Here is a 7,650-nt window from a genome sequence, read left to right as displayed (position 1 = left end):
TAGAAATGATCTAGAATACGGGATTTATTACAGGGATTCAACCTCATGCAATTGTGGGAGCTGGTTATACAGTCTCTGGCACAGCTGTAGCTTCTGTATCCAGTGTTAAGACTAAAGAAGGCTGGGCAGACAGTCTAGCCCAGGAGTCAGAGCAACTGGAGGAGGAGATTTGGTTAGAGCTGGAAGAGCTGTGGGCTGGCAGTTGCTTCACATCCATGAAGTGAGCCAGCAGAGCAGCAACAAGGTCTGTGAGCTCACCTTCTGCTGTGGTCTAAATGTCTATGTGCCCCCCCCCTTCATATGTTGAAATCCTAATAATCAATGTCATGGTATTAAGAGACAGGACCTCTGGAAGGTGCTTAGTTGAGATTAGGTTTCTTATTTTAAAAATGAATGGCTCTCTTATAAAAGAAATCTACAGAGCACCCTAGCCCTTTCTACCATGTAAAGATACCATGAAAAGTCCTCAACCTAGAAGAGGGTCCTCACCAGACCATGCCAACATCCTGTTCTTGGACTTCTGGACTTTAAAACAGTGAGAAATAAATTTCTGTTATTTATAAACTACCCAGTCTGTGCTATTTTGTTACAGTAGCCTGAGCAGAACAAGACACCTTCTCATTGTGAGATAAATATGGCTACATTCCAAATCTCACATGGGTCATGTGGCCCAAATTAACCAGATTGTGCAGGAAAGGGGATTCTGAGAGAGGTAGTCCCTAGCTTAACTCAGTGACGTAGAACATACCACCTTAGCACCTAAAGCAATTAACAGGAGTCAACCAGTATTAAAATCCTTATAATTACCATTGTCCCCATATGACTTGATGTTACTGTTGATAACAGTATATAATGTAAATAATGTTGTGCCTTCCACTTGCCCCTCAGGCCACTGTCCTACTGATGAGAGTCTAGTAACTGATGCTCCTGGATGTCAGGAATCATCACATCTCTTACCCCATTGCCCTCTGACCATACAGATATTCCAATTCCAGAATTCAACCTGAAGCTCTGCTTTCTAGACCATTTTGGCCTGGATTTCCCCTGGGAAACAGACCTTGAGACAGCGGCTTGTGTGCAGGCAGCTAATTTGGAAGGCAATCCCAGTGATGGGAGTGATGGGTAAGGGGGAGGGAAAGTCAAGATGAGGGTGAATCCTTGAGTTTCTCACCACTATGGGAAACTGGGCTTGAACCTGTCAGGATCTCAGAAAAACCATATAAGATGTGCCTCAAAAGTGATCATAGGGGCAGCCCCGGGGGTGCCTAGTGGTTTAGCGCTGCTTTCAGCCCAGGGCATGATCCTGGAGACCACGGATCGAGTCCCGCGTCGGGCTTCCTGCATGGAGCCAGCGTCTCCCTCTGCCTGTGTCTCTGCCTCTTTCTCTCTCTGTGTGTCTCATGAATAAATACATAAATTATCTTTAAAAAAAAAAAAAGAAAGAAAGAAAAGTGATCATAGGAGAGGGGCACCCAGGTGACTCAGTGGTTGAGCATCTGCCTTCAGCTCAGGTCATGGTCCTGGGGTCCCGGGATCAAGTCCTACATCAGGCTCCTCATAGGAAGCCTGCTCTCCCTCTGCCTATGTTTCTGCCTCTCTCTCTCTCTCTCTCTCTCTCATGAATAAATAGATAAAATCTTTTTTTTTTTTAAGTCGTCATAGGAGAGATGCATGAAAAAAACTTTGTATGGATAAAAGGAATATTTATCTACCTTCTCCCAATCCACATTGGACTAAGTTTGTGCCCTAGAGTGTTGTCTCTCTCTTACTTTCAGGACGCAAATCCTAAGTGCCAAGGGGGTTCTATTGGCATCCCATGGCCCCGCAGCTGAGCCAGGGGCATCATGTTTTACCTGCACAGACCTGGTGGCCACGGCAATGGTCAAAGTGGAAGGTGAGGAGTGAGCATGTGAAATGGGACAAAAGTGTTGTTCAAGACAAAGAGGAAGAGGAGAAAGAAAACGAAGAAGATACAAGGAGGAAACAATATTTCACTAAAAGTTCTGGTCCCTCAGATAATGCCTGATTGGCTAAAAAGCAGAAGTGCCACAAGCAGAGGGTATTGAGCAAACAGTCCCCATGGACCCTCAGGCCATCCCAGCTGCAGGTTGATAACACATGGGAGGCCAGTTCTGGTCTACACATACCCCCTCAAAAGGCTTCTCCAGGTGAGCTATCACCTTGCTCTCCTAAATTAGACTAAACTCATCCATAGCCAAACCCCCAGATGAAAAGTGACCTATGTAAATAAAGGGTCGTAGTGCTAAGGAAAAACACCAGATGTCTAAGTGGCTCAGTTATACACATTGTATTGGCTAAGGAGCAAGAGAGAGAAATAAAGAGAGAAGGAGACTACTCCTGCTATGAAGCAAGGGGTAGGGGACAGGTTCCACAGGATGGCTTAGAAGAATAAAGATCTAAACGCCCTCACCAGTGAATCATGCCAAGAGCACTTCGTCACAGCTTGAACTCTTCCCTGACATGTTCCCATTTTCGATTTTGTCTCTAAAGAGCAGCTCGGGTGAAAAGGAGGGGGCTAGGAATGAGTTTATTTGAGAATGTTGACCTAATACACCACATATAGAAAGCGATTCCCTTTTCTCCTGCAGCCACCTTACAAACATTTCCAGAGAGGGCAACAGCTCCTACAAGATGTGTAATCCTTATCAACACAGCAAAGATCACATGGCTGTTAAGATAAAGGTTTGGCAGTTCCAGGGTGGGCTTATCATGGTTTAGCAGTAAGCGAGTTTTGTTGCTTCGACTGCATTTAAAAAGTTCATTGATTTGTAGCTAATACCAAGTTGTCATAGTTTCATGAGTAACAGCTTGTGGTTTGCAGAATCAAAGCCTTTTCCTGAATCAATAATAGCAGATTCACTGAGGTGGCCAGAGCACCTGCAGAGAGGGGAGAAACCCAGGTAGAGAGAAGGAGTAAATTTGATCAGAGCATAAAAGGTCTATAAAACAGGAAAAATGAAACTCTCTTTCCCAAAGCAGCAGAAATTGAGCCTTTTATAAATTCAAAATGACCTGTAAAGAGACCATTGTTTTCAAGAAAGTTACAGATTAAATACGTGTAAACACACGTGTAATAAATGGACTCTAAGAAAGGAAAAGTCAAATTGAAGATTTTTAAAAAGGTTATCAATAAATAAAAAAAGCTATCAATTGGTTTAATCCTCATTAGGCCAACTTTTCCGTACTGTGACCTTGGCACAACTGAATATTTTTCTAGAATCAGTTTCTTGGAAAATAGTGACCTGAACTTCTCTTCATTCCTTAGGGGAAAATAGACACAGGCAGGCAGACACACATGCACACACACACACACCCATACCTATACACACCCATTATATTACCCCTGACCCCACTAAAGTGTATTTCAGATAATATCTTAGTATTATGTGACTTTCATGGCATTCTCTCAGCCTGCTCTATTTGAGCTTCATCGTATCCATGTTGGGCCAATAGAGCTGTTATTTTTAGTCCCTTTGGAAGGAGGAAAAGATTGAGTCTTAGAAGGATTCAGAACATTTCAGCCTGATTCTCCTAGCCATGCCCAGGGCAGACATCACTAATGAATCAAGGAACTCTCTCCTAAGAAGCTCGGACTTAGCCTCAGAATCCTCTTCGAAGCAGACCTCCAGGCAGCCACTAGAAGTTACTAGAAGATGGACTGAAGAATAAAAGCTGTCTGCCATCCCAGACCCACATGATCTGCCCACAGTCATGGGACCACTTCATGGTAAAGCCAAAACACACACATCTCTCCTCTCAGGGCTTCTTATGAACAATAGAACACTTTCACCTCCATGAGGTGGTCTCGCCCTGGCTACAAGCTATGGCCACCAGAGTTTTTAGTTGCCTTTCTACATACAACTGCCAAACTCCATTCATGCTCACTCTTTAGGAAGGTTAGGACATAACAGAGAGCTCCTAGAAACTTTGAAATTATGTACATGGTTCACATCATACCTCTATCGATTCTGTTGCTCTACATGATATGTAGGTGTCAGAATCTTTAAAAAATGGTATTCTTTAATTTAAATATCTATTGAGCCCAAATAAGTGAATAAATAATATAATTTCAGAGCATGATAAATGCCAGGAAACAGATGAAGCATGGTGGTGAGAGGATAAAAAAATGACAGTGGTAGAGACAGGGTGAGCAGTAATTTCAGGTAAGGTGATCAGGTAAGGTCTCTCTAAGGAGGTGACACTGGAATACAGACTGGAACAAAGTGAGGGCCATGCCACCTGAAGATCTGGAGAAAAGGTCTTCCACAGAACAGCAAGAGGAAAGGAACAAGCAATGCCCGATTAAGAAATAATATGGGGAATATGCAGGATGTCACAGAGGCCACCGTAAGGACTTTCAATTTTATCCTAGGCATGATGGAAAGCCTCTGTAGGCTTTATAACAAGTAAGTAGTGAAGCTAATTCTGTTTTAAAAGATTATATGACAAAATGTTTATTTTTAAAGATCACTCTGGCAGCAGTGCGAACAATGTACTCAGTGGAAGGGTTGAGAATAATTGGCAAAAAATCAACCTGGGGTCGCTCATGACAATACCCCAATCAGAAGGTAGAAAGATGAGTCTGGTGAAGTAGTCCATAGATAAAGACTGATGCGGGCCTCAGTAGCTATCATAGGTTCGGGTTCTCCTAGAAGCAGATGTGAAGACCAGATCAGACATGCAAGAGTTTTAATGGGGGAAATGCCTGCAAAGGATGAAAAGGAGGAGGCAGAGAAGGGAGAGAGGGACTTTAGGCCTTAAGGAGGTCTGGCACCTGTGAAAGAGTGATGGAAGGAAGATTGGACAGGAAGAGTCTTTGATGACAATACGGTTCCAAGAAAGGTTTGGCCAGAGCCATCAGGAGTCTTCATGCCAGAGTGGCCAGGATTGGCCCTGCCATACTTTGTCATTTACTGGGAAGAGCCTTTGGGAGACAGCCTCAGCAGGGATGTGGGGGTGGATCCAGAAGCACAGCAGCTGGAGCGATCAGTCAACCATGCCTGGCACAGCAGAAGAGTTCAGCAGCCAACTTTCACGGCCACAAGAGTAGCAGGAATACGGAAGGACCCACTCCCTGCCTTCTCGGGGACTTAGCTCCTGCATCTCTGTTCTGTCCATCTGTACATGAGCATGCTTTAGGAAGTTGCATCTTAGGAAAGCCTTCTTTTCTTGATCTCAAATTCTCCTCTACATAATGCTCTCTTTCATCCCCCTACACATCCAAGTTCCTACAAAGAGTGGTCCCGCTACCAAAGATGCCTCTATGTCCTCATCCCCTTTAGTACTCAGCAGTCCACTCCTCTCTCCTGCTCCTCCCTCAGCCCCAAGGCTTCCCTTGTGAAGACCATAAGCGACCTCCATCTTGCTAAAGCTGATAATATAGACTCTACAGTTCTCTTCTTCCCTGATTTCTTAGCAGCATTTATAAGGTGGATTACTCACTCCTTCTTAAAATACTTTCTCTCCGCTGGTTTCTGTGATGTCACATCCACAGATATTTTTTCTATCTCTCTTACTCCCTGCTGGTTCCATACACATCTAAACCTTCTCACTCTCTTCTCCTTCTGCCTGAAAGAGCCTATTGCCTTGCTCTATATATGATGGAAAGCCGTCTTGACATTGCCTTTCATCCTCTTTCCTATGGGGCTTAAAATGAAAACCCTCTGTTCAGTTCTCCAGGTTTTACCTCCTTAGAAATCATAAATCCTTTCTTCTCTCCACAAAATCTGTCCCTTATGAATGGAAAGGATTTGCTTTTCCTATTTTTATTAGGTAATATACAGCTTTGCGCAGTGGCAATATCATAGCCAATGAGGTTTATCCAAGGCACGATTGTTGCTATTAGGTAATAGATTTTCTAAATTTGCTTAGCTTTTTAAATTCTTATTTTTTAATTAAGATATAATTGACATATAACATTGCATTGGTTTTAGGTGTCCAATATAATGATTTGACATATGTATATACTGTGAAATGATCACGACAGTAAATTTAGTTAACACCTATCTCCACGCGTAGTTATATTTTTTCTTGTGATGTAAACGTTTAAGATTGAACCTCTTGGCAACTTTCAAATACACAATGCAGTATTGTTACCTATTGTTGCTTTACTGTACGTTAAAGCTTTACTCATTCTCATAACTAGCAGTTTGTACCTTTGGACCACTTTCACCCATTTTGCCCACCTCTCAACCCCCACCTTTGGCAACCACCAATTTATCCTTTAGGTCTCTGAGTTTGTTGTTGTTTTCAGGTTCTGCATATAAGCGAGATCATACAGTATTTGTCTTCTGGCCTGACTTATTTCACTTAGCCTAAACCCTCAAGGTCCATCAATATTGTAAAAAATGGCAGGATTTCCAATAGCTTTTCTTTTTATTCTATTAGGTAATATTTTTTAAAACCAAAGCTAATACTTAACATCTTTTTTTTTCCAACTATGCCTGCCCTCCTTTGAAGCAATGGGATACCTCATCTTCCATGAGTGGAGAGTGCAAATTGTTGAGAATGAAATCTCTCAGCACCAAACTGTCCATAAAGCATGTCCACCTGTGTGTCTCAGTGGCAAAACAAAATGTTACATACTTATAACTTGTGATTCTCCACCCCCTCATATTCAAATCTGCATCACCTCCAGTCTCCTTCAACCAGGAGAATGGCTCCTCCATTCATTCAATTGCTCAGGTCACAAATCTGGGAAACAGCTCTACCAACTCATCCCTCTTGTCTACTTCCTCCAGTGGGAAACTAGATCTTGTCCATACTGCTCTGTCCCCTCCCCAATTTTCTCTCCCCTGTGTCCACTTCTCTCCATCTCCACTCTACTGTCCAACTACTAGCCATCATTATCTCTTCTCTGAATTGCTGCAATAATCTTCCAATTGGTCCTCCTGCTTCCACTCTTTCATCTTTCCAATCCCATGCCCACACAGCAGGCTGAGAAATCTGACAAAACCCATCAGATCTCTCAGACATCTTACTTTATATCCTTTCAATGGTTTCCCACTACACTTGCCATAAAATACAAAATGCTTGATATGACCTCCAAGGCTCACAAGTTCTGTCTTCTGCCTCCCTCTTTGGACTTACAGCAAGCTACTTTGCTCCTCAAGCTCCAATACTGGCCTTCCCATGGTCTCTGAATGCTCCACTCACTTTCTTCCTCTGAGACTTCACACATGTTGATCCTTTATCTTCCCAACACTTATTCCTTTGCCTTCTACTCAGCTTTCTACCTGAGATTCCTCAAAGGGGCTTTTCCTGAACTATCCAATCCAAATTAAGTCCCCAAGTTACTCTCATGGCACCTGTTTCTTTTCCTTCATATCAGTGATTGTTATATGTGATTATTAAGTCATGCATGAGATTTACCTGTTGAATGTTTCCATTCCCATAGAGTTAAGAGCAGGGACCATGGCTATTTTGCTCATTGGCTAGCACAGTCCCTAGTGTATAGTAGAGACTCACTATCTACTGAACAAATAAATGAATGAATGGTCTAGGACAGGTAGAATAATAAAGCAAAAAGGAAGAAGATAGAATCGGAGGGAAAAGGTTAAAGGTAAAGAGTAGGCAAAGGAAAAGGAATCAGAGAAAGAAACAGAAAGATCAGGAAAAAGGTAGAATCAG

The 7,650-nt window shown here is 42.7% G+C and overlaps 1 pseudogene; it reads left to right on the top strand.

Annotated features, from left to right (window-relative positions):
* Nucleotides 1–5,802: 5,802 nt before the first annotated feature.
* Nucleotides 5,803–5,921, top strand: LOC112934135 (U4 spliceosomal RNA; annotated as a pseudogene).
* Nucleotides 5,922–7,650: the final 1,729 nt, after the last annotated feature.

Source organism: Vulpes vulpes, chromosome 3, assembly GCF_048418805.1.
Source record: "Vulpes vulpes isolate BD-2025 chromosome 3, VulVul3, whole genome shotgun sequence".
In the NCBI taxonomy this organism is placed as follows: domain Eukaryota; kingdom Metazoa; phylum Chordata; class Mammalia; order Carnivora; family Canidae; genus Vulpes; species Vulpes vulpes.
This window is presented reverse-complemented; position numbering and strand designations above follow the sequence as displayed.